Source organism: Leptonychotes weddellii, chromosome 3, assembly GCF_054177405.1.
Source record: "Leptonychotes weddellii isolate Sample4059 chromosome 3, ASM5417740v2, whole genome shotgun sequence".
Lineage (NCBI taxonomy): Eukaryota > Metazoa > Chordata > Mammalia > Carnivora > Phocidae > Leptonychotes > Leptonychotes weddellii.
This window is the reverse complement of record NC_138371.1, coordinates 37,362,686-37,376,048: the sequence shown is the minus strand read 5'-3', so window position 1 is coordinate 37,376,048 and position 13,363 is coordinate 37,362,686. Positions and strand designations below refer to the sequence as shown.

General features: G+C 34.0%; 1 pseudogene; it reads left to right on the top strand.

The window, feature by feature from the left end:
* The first annotated feature begins 12,311 nt into the window (after window positions 1-12,311).
* On the top strand, window positions 12,312-12,974 carry LOC102741927 (small ribosomal subunit protein uS15m pseudogene; annotated as a pseudogene).
* Window positions 12,975-13,363: the final 389 nt, after the last annotated feature.

Below are 13,363 nucleotides of genomic sequence, written 5' to 3'. Positions count from 1 at the left end.
AATTCTTAGAAACAAAAAGTAGAATGGTGGTTGCCAGGGGCTCGGGGAAGGAGAAAAGGGGAATTGTTTCATGGATATAGAGTTTAAGTTTTACAAGATGAAAGATTTTGGAGATCCATTGCACAACAGTGTGCATATAGCTAATACTACTGTACTGTATAGTTAAGATGGTCAATATTGTTATGTGTTTTTTACCACAATAAAAAAATTACCTTGAAATTACCTCAAGATCAAAGAGCCAACTGTAAGAGCTAAAACTATAAAACCTTTAGAAGAAAACAGAGGGAGAAATCTCCATGACCTGAGATTTGGCAGTGATTTCTTAGATATGACACTAAAAGAACAGTCAACGGAAGAAAGAATAATATATAAATTGGACTTCAAAAGATACTATCCACAGAGAGAAAAGGCAACTCACAGAATGGGAGAAATGTTTGCATTTATATATCTGATAAGGGATTCATGTTTACAGTATATAAGTGACTTCTACAACTCAACATCAACAACAAAAACAAATAGCCTCATTTAAAAAAAGTGTTGAGACCATGAACATCTATTTCTTCAAAGATATACAAATAGCCAATAAACATATGAAAAGATGCTCAACATTTGTGATCATTAGGGAACTGCAAATCAAAAGCACCAAGAGATACCACTTCCTGTCCATTAGATTGGCTATTACTAAAACACCACCCACCCACACACACACACACACACACACACACATGAAACAAAAAAAACAGAGAAAACAAAGTGTTGGTAAAGATGCACAGAAGCTGGATCCCTTGTGCATTATTGCTGGTGGATAAGTAAATAGTGTGATCCAGCGTCTTTAAAAAACAGTATGGCTATTCCTCAAGAAAATAAAAATACAGTACCATATGATCCAGCAATTCTCCTTTGGATATAAAGCCAAATAACTAAAAACAAGGAATTGTAGAGAAAAGATATTTGTATACTTACACATTCATAGTAGCATTATGCACAATAGTTGGAACATGGAAACAATCTACATGTCCTTTGATGGCCAAATGTAAAAACATAATGCGGTATATACATAGAATGGAATATTATTCAGTCTTTTTTTTAAGATTGTATTTTATTTATTTGACAGACAGAGAGAGAGCACAAGCAGGGGGAGCCACAGAGGGAGAGGGAGAAGCAGGCTCTCTGCTGAGCAGGGATCCCAATAAGGGGTTCCATCCCAGGATGCTGAGATCATGACCTGAGCCGAAGGCAGATGCTTAACCAACTGAGCCACCCAGGTGCCCCTGTTATTCAGTCTTAAAAAAATTCTCACACATGAGATGCCTGGGTGGCTCAGTCCTTAAGCATCTGCCTTCAGTTCAGGTCATGATCTAAGGGTCCTGGGATCCAGTCCCGCATCGGGCTCCCTGCTCCACAGGGAGCCTGCTTCTCCCTCTGCCTGCCACTCCCCCTGCTTGTGCTCTCTCTCCGTCTCTCTCACAAATAAATAAATAAAATCTTAAAAAAAATTCTCACACATACTGTAGCATGGATGAAGCTTGAAGACATTATGGTAGGTGAAATACACCAGTCACAAGAAACAAGAGCTCTATATGATCACTTTTATGAGCTGTCTAGAGTAGTCTAGTTCATACAGACAAAAGGTAGAATGGTGGCTTCCAGGAACTGAAGAAAGGAGAGAATGCGGAGTTACTATTTAATGGGTATGGAATTTCAGTTTGGGAAGATGAAAAAATTCTGGAGATTGATAGCAGTGATGGTTGCACAAAAATGTGGATATATTTAATGCCAGTGAACTGTGCACTTAAAAATAGTTAAAATTATAAAATTTTATATTAGGTATATCTGACCATAATTGAAGAAAAAACCTCATTTGGGTTTCAAGGAAGTTTATAACATACGTGTGCTCTCTGTAGGTCCAAAAAAAGAAAAAAATCTTTCAAATGAAAATCTGAGATTCAAATTCATGCATCATTCAAATTTATACTACCTAAATGGCCATAAATCCTAAGATGGGCTCAAGCCATGGCTAATGGAAAAACTGAGATGCTTGTAAAACAAAAATGTGAAGTTTTTAGAAATAATTTCATAATCATGGGCATAGGGAAGTACAACTGAAAACCAAAAACCATTGGATATGATCTTTATAAAAAAATTAAATCATATGAGAAGATAAATCACCATGTGAGTGAGACAAACATAGACTTAGTTTCAACTACCAAAAAGTATAATGATTTGAAGGAAACTAAAGGATAAAATAAACTTTATTCCAGAGGATAAAATAATTAAATGTACTAAAAATAATATAAACTATCATGGAGAAAAGAATGATGAGAAAAAAAAGAACAATCAGAATAGACAAAAGGAAAAAAGCAAATTTTAAAGAAAAAAATATGATAATTAACATGAAACTTCAATAGATTAATTAGCATATGAGCAATAAAAATTCCACAAGTCAGAAAATGGGAAAATGTAAAAACATTTAATAAAAATGGATAATAGAATGAAAAGTTACAACCTAATTCAAACTTTGCAATAAAAATTGAAGAAAAATTTTAAATTATAGATGTGAATATGTGAAGAGAAATTTGATAATATATTTTCAGAATTTAAGCATGATATGAATCCCCTAATTAATAATGATATGAATCCCCAGGGACCCAGTGATTTCTGAGAAGTGTTAATAGGAATAAATTCAAAACCATACAATGAAACAACATACTGAAATGAGTGAATATCTTAACATCAATGAAAATGTAAGGACAACTAAAATAGGCAAACAGTAGATTTCTCATCATCAAATTCACAGGTTGAGTAAAAAAGAAAAAATCTAGCTTTATTTTATGTACAATGCATTCCTAAGCATAATGATATAAAGTGGTTGAAAATAAAGAAACAAAAATATGCCATGACACTGACAAAATGTATGAGTAGTAACCGAAAAATCAGGGGAAAAAGGTCTCTAATAAAACAAAACAAGAATATTGAGATGAGCAGGAATAATTGATGGAAAGGTGGTAAAACTTTATAAAGTCCTATCTCCCTAATAATATATCTTCAGAATACATTAATGCAAAATTTAACACACTTTTCAGGAGAAATCTTAATAAACTCTCTCAGAAACAAGTTGAACCAAACATAAAAAAAAAAACCTAGTATTAGATTGATGTTAAATTTTATTCATTTAAAAAAATATCCTCACTATTCTCAGAATTTACCAAATAATTCAGGATGGTTAAATAATCTATAAATCCTTAATCAAAAATCATCTTACCTTTCCTTCTATACAAAAAAGCATTGAGGCTTTTTTAAATATGAAGGTTGTCAAAGTATACATCTAAAGCAAAGATAGAAAGGCTACATATCTAAAAAAAAGAAGAAAATGTTCATATTTTTTTCCCTAAGGAAAAATAGGGCAAAGAGTTTTGACAGGTTAAAGATTATCTTAAATTTGAAAATCATTTAATGCTTCACTCTGAAAACACAATTTATTATGAATTCATCAACTTCATAAACATGTTCCTTTCTGAGGCTAATCTGCCCTATAAGGAGAACCTGAGACTGAATTTCAATGCCAAGTAGTTTCTTTGAGAGCTGACTATGGGAACTGCTATAGGAGGGGTAAGGGAGACAGGGATTGTAAGGAAGTATTAGAGCTCTGGGCTATTGGAATTCTATCCCAGTGGGGACTTTTGGGACATAGTGGAAATCCTACCTCAGACATGTCTTCTGAAAGGCATGAAATTCCCTTCATTTTTGGTCAAACGCTGTCACTAGGCTAGTAAATTCTAGCACTTAGGACCTGCCAGGTGTAAAGATAAAGCATCTTTTGGCCAGACAAAACGTTAAGCAAAGAGTTTTAAGTACTCATAGTAAGAAGCTGTGGTATATAAAAGACTTGAGAGTGCTGACATAATAAGCCAGAGCACTGAGAGCATCTTCAACAGTTGTATCTTTTCCTAAAACTTGGATTCTTTATATATGAATATTATTGCATGACACAAAGCATCCACAACTTCTTCAAAGAGTCAGTAAGGTGATTTCAGAAAGAGTTAAACTAATGGCATAGCCTAATTTATTGTGAATTGACTAGCTGGTTACTACTGTCATGTATGTGTATATTCATTATTATTCATTATTATGTAAGACAATAAATGTTAAAAATATAGAAAATTTTTTTCTAGTAATTATTTACACTTTTGATTTTCTGCATAAATGGACAAATAAGGTAATAAAGATACATTTTGCATTTGTTGCTTTAGATCTATTATCTGGCACGGACAGTTTGTTTCTGTATATTCCAAGGCTTTGGTGGTCATTATCACCACTTCAATTACTTTCCTCTCCATGTAATTTTGAAAAGGTTTTTTTTTCTTCATTAAAAAAAATAAATCCGTTAATTACTAATGTCGAGGAATGAAGGATAAAATATATACTTTAGATATTATCTACTATATATTCTATCTCATGACAGATACTGGACACTCATAAATATTTATTTGAACAAAATAAACAAGTTTCAGTGAACACTTTTATTTCAGTTTAATGTTATGCTCTAAAAAGATTATACTTGTTCAAGAAATTAAAATCTTATATAATCAAATTTTAGGTTTAAATAGCTATTTATTGATTATGAGTATGTATTGCTTTTACTTATTTGTTTGACTATGTATTGCTTTTAAATGTGTGATTATAAAAATATTTTAGGATAAGCAAAATAAAAGCCTGAACAAGGCAACTCCAATATATATTGCTTATATAACAATTTTAAACTGATGCACCATCTTAAATCATGTCATAACCATACATTTTTAGTTTGCTTCCTAAATTTCATGAAATATCCTTATGAATTCATTATAATTATAAACTTTTATTTTGATGATTTCATTCTGGATTAATGTTTCAACCTCCCGGCAGGGGAAAAAAAATCTAAGTTTGTCTTCTGACTCTTTGTAATATTTCTGTTAAATGTAGTGAGGAAAAAATAATTTAAATTGTAAATTCATTTTAATTTCATTACTAAATACCCTTTAGGGAAAACATTTTTTCTCTGTCAAGATAATTAATAATTTTAAAGGGTGTTTTCAATATGCACTTGCCTGTAAGAAAATATATAATACAAAGGCCTGGGAAAACAAAAATTACGTATTTCTAGATATGATATGCTCCATGTATCTACTGGGAATGTGACTATATTAATATCCAAAATTAAACATAAAAGATATATACTCTTTTCACAAAGTCAGTCTCTGAGATAATAGCCTATTAATATCAAAAAAAATGAAATATTTTGCTTCTATTTGCTTAACCAGTTTCTAATTTGTTTTTCAGAACTGTAGTAAGATACTTTCTGACACAAATGTTTTGCTTTGTGAGCCCTTTCTCTCATATCTTCTCTCATATCAACCATTTTGTATAGTGACTGTTTTCTGTGATGAATTACTTTTTACCTCTTTTAGAAAACATTAAGTTTTTATGGAAAAATGGGAACGAACCAGTGCTAAATAAAATGCATACTGAGTAAACTCAAATGCTGAACATGTTATTATTATGATTTCTTTTTACAAACAATAGCACAAGGTGGGTGGCAATTTTATTTTATGTTTTGTTTTATTTTGTTTTTGACTTAATTGTAAAAGTTTTATTCTTAGTTAATGAAAAGATTCATAAATGTCACAAGCTGTTTGTGTAATGGATGATGATGGAGTGGGAAGAATGTGGCCAAGAGAGGCCTTTTCCCAAACCAGCCTAAAGGACTAATCCATCTGATAAAACAGAATAATCTAATCATGAAACATGACTTAGTGTTAGGTAGAAAGTAACATTTTAATGAAAATCTAAGGCTACTATCAGAATAAAACCGAGTTATCATGTGTAAAAGTTTATAGACTGTATTTGAGTAACTGTGTTGAGAATCAGTGTGGCATAATGAAGGGGGGAAAAAAAAAACATTGTCATGTTAGATCTAACTGGATTTGAACCTTGATCTTGCCATTGAAGAGGTGATTGAATTTACCTGAAATATTTAAATACTCTGCAATTTCTCTTCCAATGTAAAATGTGTATACTAAACAATCTTTAGGTATTTTTCAATAATTAAGATAAAAATGCAAAGTTCAAATAAGTGAGCTGATCCATAGAAAGTGCTCCTTGACATTATTATCTTCATAATATATATTTTAATAATAGCATAATTACAGTATCCCCCCTTTATCTGTGAGGATACATTGCAAGACCCCCAGTGGATCCTGAAAGCACAGACAGTACTGAACCCTATCTATACTATGTTTTCCCTATGCATACATACCTATGATAAAGTTTCATTTATAAATCAGACACAGCAAGAGATTAACAATAATAATAAAATAGGATAATTAAAACAATGTAATAAGTTATATGAATGTGTTCTCTCAGAATATCTTATTGCACTGTATTCACCCTTCTTGTGATGACATGAGATAAAACGCCTATGTGATCAATTGAAAGGAAATGAATATTGGACGAGTTGAAGCTATTATTGAACTGATGGTCTTCAGAAGGAGGATCATCTACTTCTAGAGTGCAGTTGGCTGCGGGTAAAAGAAACCTCAGAAATTGAAATCATGGATAAGAGGGGGACCACTGTTATCTTGTTAAGCAGGGAACTTTCCTTCAATATGTAGGTACTGATGTGGGTTACTGATAACCCTCAAGCTTAGCCATAGAGCCCATGACTAAAAGGTTGTTGCAAAAAATAACATGAACTTTCTTGATGTACTTATAAAATTAAAGTTCTCTGAAGCCAAACTTTATAGTCCACTTTTTTTTCATGCCTATCAAAAGCGAATTGCAGAATGCCTGCAAGTTCGGTGGCCAACTACATACTTAAATGAAACGCCCTCGGGCACCTGGGTGGCTCAGTTGGTTAAGCGTCTGCCTTCAGCTCAGATCATGATCCCATGATCCTGGGATTAGTCCTGCATCCGGCTCTCTGCTCAGGGTGGAGCCCCGCCTGCCTCTCTCTCTCCCTCTGCCTGCCTCTCTCTCTCTGTCAAATAAATAAAATCTTTAAAAAAATAAATGCAATGCCCTTTGTACTTAAATGTTATGCTTTAATAAGAACTGATAAGTATTCTAACCAGTTATAGAAACACTGGGCACTGTTACATTGATTTGGTTAAAGTGGCTCAGAAATTATTGCCACCAAATGAAGTTTTTGTTTGTTTTTGGAATTCTATTTGGGAATGTAGATTGCTATAATGACATAAAGAAGCAGCAGAAATCGTTTTATACTTTGTTACAGCTTCATTAAATTCTATAACCTAGGGCATGGCTTTAGTAGGAATACTGAAGCAGATCCTGAAGTTGGAACCTGTCCTTAGAGGCTCTCAGCTAACTCTACTTCTCACCTCTGAAAGTCAAATGAGGGAGATCTGAACAGTTTGCTTCCATTGCTGACACAAGATTATCCCAAGCACTGAATTATGACAGAGTGGTGGATAATCGATGGATAACACACTTCAAATAATTAGTAATCTTTGTACCTTAAGATAGGAGTAAACAAAACCACATCTGTGAGCATAATTACATTGATTAACACACACTAATTAAGTCTTATAATGATATTTGAATAGCCCCCAAAATTTAAATTTATGTCTCCTGCAGCCCATTAATTAATATTAACTCCCTTTTCTGAAAGTGTTTTACCATGTCCCTCACTGACACCAACATCAAAGGTTATCAAGCACTTGATAAAAATTTACAGAATAAGTTGATAACAAAAGAATATGGCCAAAACCCTTGTGTAAGTTCAAAATAGGCTGTGCCATGTGAAAGATAGGTACTATTTATGAAAACATTTCCTCAATAATATTTATGTTCCCCAGGACAAGGAGATTATCTATTACTTTAGAGAAAAATTAGTGAATGATTGTTGAAATAATAAACTGATTTATTTTTTTTGTAAGTCAGTATACAAAGTCACTAATTTATAGACTAGTCCAGAAGTAAAGGACACATGTATATAAAACCAGTTTTCACATAGAACACAGCTTCACTGGAATAAACAGCCAGTACATGGTTCAACATTTTATTAAAATATGTGACACATCATATTCTAATTTATCTGCCCACCTCATTAGTTGTTGCACTTCCTCTTATGGTGGTGTTTATTGTAAGCATCTATTAGTGCTCTACATATGGTAATTAATATGTGTCGAATAAAGAAACACTGATGAGTGGAGTAAAACACACAAATGGAAAGGGAAGGCTAACTCCTTCTCTTTGGGCAAAGAACTCACAGGGATTATGGGGACATTTCTTCATCTGAAAGACCCACTTAACAGATGGTCTCCACTCTTTATTTGTTGGATATTCAGAATTAAAACAGATTTGGAGAAAATATCAGAGCAAAACTCAAAATGAAATGTTATAGATTAAATAATTTTCAAGAATAACCTTGAAGACTTTTTCCAATCAGGGCATTAAAGTTCTATGAGTATTTCATGAATACTAATTCTAATTTCTGTTCTCTACAACGGGTCTGCTCAAGAAAAGTATAACCTCTGCTAGGTTTTTTCCTAGAAAAGAACTGGCAACAATTAAGAGAAAGGTAAATTCCCAATACTTGATCTCTGATAGTGGCAAAAACCCAGGGAGTAGGTTTGTGCCTCAAGTATATTCTCTACCAGAAAATCTATTGTACAGAAACATTTCCTCCATCTAAAAGGTCCCTTAAAGTAATTGCTACTGCAGAAGCAACCATTCTGATTTGCATTGACTTTCAATATTTCCTGCAGGCATGCAAGACCCTAAATGCAGTTTTCTCATCTAAAAATATGAATTTATAGACACTAGTTTATTGATCATTTCTGCTATTGGGTAGATATTATTGACTTATATCGGACATTCTTTCATAATGCTCTCCCATTAAGGAAATCTGGTGAAAATACACCATAGGACTGCCTTGATACACAATTTCCATTTAAAGATGCTGAAATTGCAGTGTACTGAGATGTTAAGTGTGGTGGATAAAATTACACATAGAATGAATATTACAAATTAAAATTGAGTTCCATAAGAATTCAAAATCAAACATAGCAATAAAATATGTATAGTTACTTAAATGAAATGTTTAATGTTTAAGCTCATACATTAAAAAAGAGCCTGTACAATGGGGAAAAGACAGTCTCTTCAACAAATAGTGCTGGGAAAACTGGACAGCTACATGCGAAAGAATGAAACTGGACCACTTTCTTACACCATACACAAAAATAAACTCAAAATGAATTAAAGATTTAAATGTGAAACCTGAAACCATAAAACTCCTAGTAGAAAACATAGGCAATAATTTCTTCGACATCAGCCATAAAAAAATTTTTAGATGTATCTTAGGCAAGAGAAACAAAAGCAAAATTAAAGTATTGGGACTACACCAAAATGAAAAGTTTTTGCACAGTGAAGAAAACCATCAACAAAATGAAAATGGGAGAAGATATTTGCAAATGATATATCCAATAAGAAGTTAATAACTAAAATATATAAAGAACTTATGCAAGTTTGCAATACCAAAAATCAAATAATCTGATTAAAAATGGGCAGAGGATCCAAATAGACATTTTTCCCAAGAAGACATACAGATGGACAACAGGCACATGAAAAGATGCTCAATATCACTAATCATCAGGGAAATGAAAATCAAAACCACAATGAGTTATCACTTTACACCAATCAGAATGGCTAAAATCAAAAGCTAAAGAAATAACAAGTGTTGATGAGAATGTGAAGAAAAAGGAATCTTCATGTGCTGTTGGTGAGAATGCTAATTGATGCAGCCACTGTAGAAAACAGTATGGAGATTCCTCAAAAAATTAAAAATAGAATTGCCATACAAACCAGTAATTCCACTACTGGCTGTTTATCACACACACACACACATACACTAATTCAAAAAGATATATGCAGCCTTATGTTTATTGCAGCATTATTTACAATGGTCAAGATATGAAAACAATCTAAGTGTCCATGGCTGGATGAATGGATAAATAATATTACCTATATCTATGTCTATATCTGTATCTATCTCTATCCCCCCCACACACACACACACAAAGGAATACTACTCAGGCATAAAAAAGAAGGATCTTGCCTTTTGCGACAACATGGATAGACTTTGAGAGTATCATGCTAATTGAAATAAGTAAGACAGAGAAAGACAAATACCAATGATTTCACTTATATGTGGAATCCAAAAACAAGACAAACAAAACCAAACAAAACTAGTAGATATAGAGAACAGATTGGTGGTTATGAAAGGGGAGGGATTTGGGGGGCTGAGTGAAAAGGGTAAAGGGGGTCGATTATATGGTGACAAATGGTAATGACTTACTGTGATAACATTTCATTACATAATGCATGCAAATATCAAATTATTGTGTGGTACACTTGAAACTAATACGTTATATACTAATTTTGCCTAAAAAAAGAGCTTAAAAATTCTTTGTTTCCTATTGCTGCTGTTAGAAATTACCATGCAACACAAATGTGTTCTCCTACACGTCTGGAGTTCAGAAATCTTAAAGCAATTTCACTAGGCTAATGGCAAAGCTATACTTGGATATGAAAATATTATATAATATAGGTCTAAGAGTATATTCAATAATTCTCTGAGACCTTGATTCTGGCTCTTACTATTACACTTCAAACTGTACTATTATGACCAGCAAGTATCAATAATCCAATGTCTGTTGCTTTCTCTAAAGAAGCTTCCTGAGACAGTCCTCAGTTGAAAAATTTTATCTCTACTTTTTTTTCAGTTGCTTATTGTTAAATGTTAGTGCTCATCCTTTTTCAATTGAACATTTAACAGATATCTGAAATATTTACAAATTCTGTCCTTTGAGGAGCATGTAGACTGGTGTGTTTTACAGATGATGTTCTAATTATTGTATGTTTATGAGAGTTCCTGTGGTGTTAAAAACAAATCAATATATAAAAAGGCATGTACGGACTACTCATGTTAATATGACAAGAAACAATGATTAAGATCAATTTAGAGTTGTCTACCATAAGACAAGACAAAATGTACATTTTCCTTTTTACTTATTTTACATGATATTCAGAAGAGTAGTTAGAGTTTCAACCAAAATCATTAATATTGAAGCTGCAGGATCGTTACTTAAGCTGCACTGTTTTATTTATGAAATAGATCATTGTTTCAAAAATCCCATTTCAGAAGACTAGTCCAACCCTATTTACAGTGACTACTACTCTGACTAAATAATTGTAATTTATATTATAATTAAAATGTTCAGATTGGTTTTATTCTCTGCTAGATTGTAATGAAGCTTTATGGGTAGCTATAATTAACCTCCACTGATATTAATCATGCACATTTAGGGATCTTGAAATTGCTGATCATACAGTTCTCTTAAAGATGCATGGGGCAGTGTGGATTAAAGAGTATACACAGCAGGGCTTGCAGCCATAGTCTATGTAGTGAGCAAAAATAGATAGTTGCTAGAAGTGACATGCAGAGGTCATTCAGTTCATGTTCATTATAAACTATTTCATTTTCTGCCTGTTGGGTATATGAAAGCCTTATATGATGTCACATTTTCTCCAAAGTAGCTCAGGCTCTCGGTAGCTCAAGCTACCTGGCTAATCTGTAAAAGGTGAATGACACTGTTCAATTTTCTATCAGTGACTTTCATCCTCTCCAAGGCTAGCCAAAGAGATCCAGCAAGATTCTGTTCCAGAAGATAACTTAATAGGAGCTAAATCTTTATGCAGTGTCTTTATGTTTGAAATGTCAGGGCAAATGCACATCCATCTCTCCTTTCTCTTCCATTACTCCCTTTGTTACAATCCACTCCTAAAGTGCTTTCTTTCTTTGGTTCTAATAAGGCCCTGATTTTGTGTTTACTAACATCAAGAACAGAAGCACAATAGGAAATGTGGGTGCATAGTTCAGCAGTAAAACTACTGCTTAAAATATAACAGCATTATGCAGAGAAAGGGAAACCCTCTTACACTGCTGGTGGGAATGCAAACTAGTACAGCCACTCTAAAAAACAGTACGGAGGTTCCTCAAAAAGTTAAAAGTAGAACTACCCTACAACCCAGCAATTGCACTACCAGATATTTACCCAAAGGATACGAACATAGTGATCCTAAGGGTCACCTGCACCCCAATGTTTATAGCAGCAATGTCCATAAGAGCCAAACTATGGAAAGAGCCCAGATGTCCACTGACAGATGAATGGATAAAGAAGATGTGATATATATATGTACACACACACACACACACACACACACACACACACACATAATGGAATATTACTCAGCCATCAAAAATAATGAAATCTGAGTCCTTGGGCTGCTGGGCAGAGCAAGTGCCAGGCCTCCCTCCTGCCAATGGGGCCTTCCCTCTCCTCGAGTTGTTATCCTCCCAGCTGTTCAGGGATATGGCACCCAGAAAACAGGTTTGATGATGTCATGAGAAGACTCTTGTCTTTGGAAATGGCCAACCAGAAGGAGAAGCTAAAAATCAAGCAAGAGCAGTTGACGAACAAGATTGTGGCAAACCCTGAGGACACTAGCTCCCTGGAGGCTCAAATTGTTGCCTTGACTGTCAAGATTAGCAATTATGAAGAACACATGCAGAAACATTGAAAGGACAAAGCCCACAAGCACTATCTGCTGATGAGCATCGATCAGAGGAAAAAGATGCTCAAAAACCTCCATTAAGACCAACTACAGTGTCTTTGAGAAAACATGCAAGGAGCTGGGGATTGAGTACACCTTTCCGCCTCTGTATCACCGGAAAGGCCATCAACGCTGGGCAACCAAGAAGGCCCTGTGCTTTCGGGTTTTCCAGGAGGTACAAAAGTTCAAGAAGCAAAAAAAGGGCCTTAAAAGCCAGAGTAGCAGCAGCCCGAAAACAAGGCCAGAAGAACCCAGAGAGCCCTTCTAAATCTGGAACAGAGGCAATCAGAGAAAACCAATAAACTTTATTAGACTTAAAAAAAATGAAATCTTGCCATTTTCAATGACATGGATGGAACTAGAGGGGATTATGCTAAGCGAAATAAGTCAATCAGAGAAAGACAATTATCATATGATCTCACTGATATGTGGAATTTAAGAAACAAAACAGAAGATCATAGGGGAAGGGAAGGAAAAATAAAATAAGGTCAGATCAGAGAGGGAGACAAACCATAAAAGACTTTTAACTATAGGAAACAAACTGAAGGCTGCTGGAGGGGAGATGAGTGGGGGGGATGGGGTAATTGGGTGATGGGCATTAAGGAGGGCACTTGATGTAATGAACACTGGGTGTTCTATGCAACTGATGAATCCCTAAACTCTACCACTTAAACTAATAATACACTATATG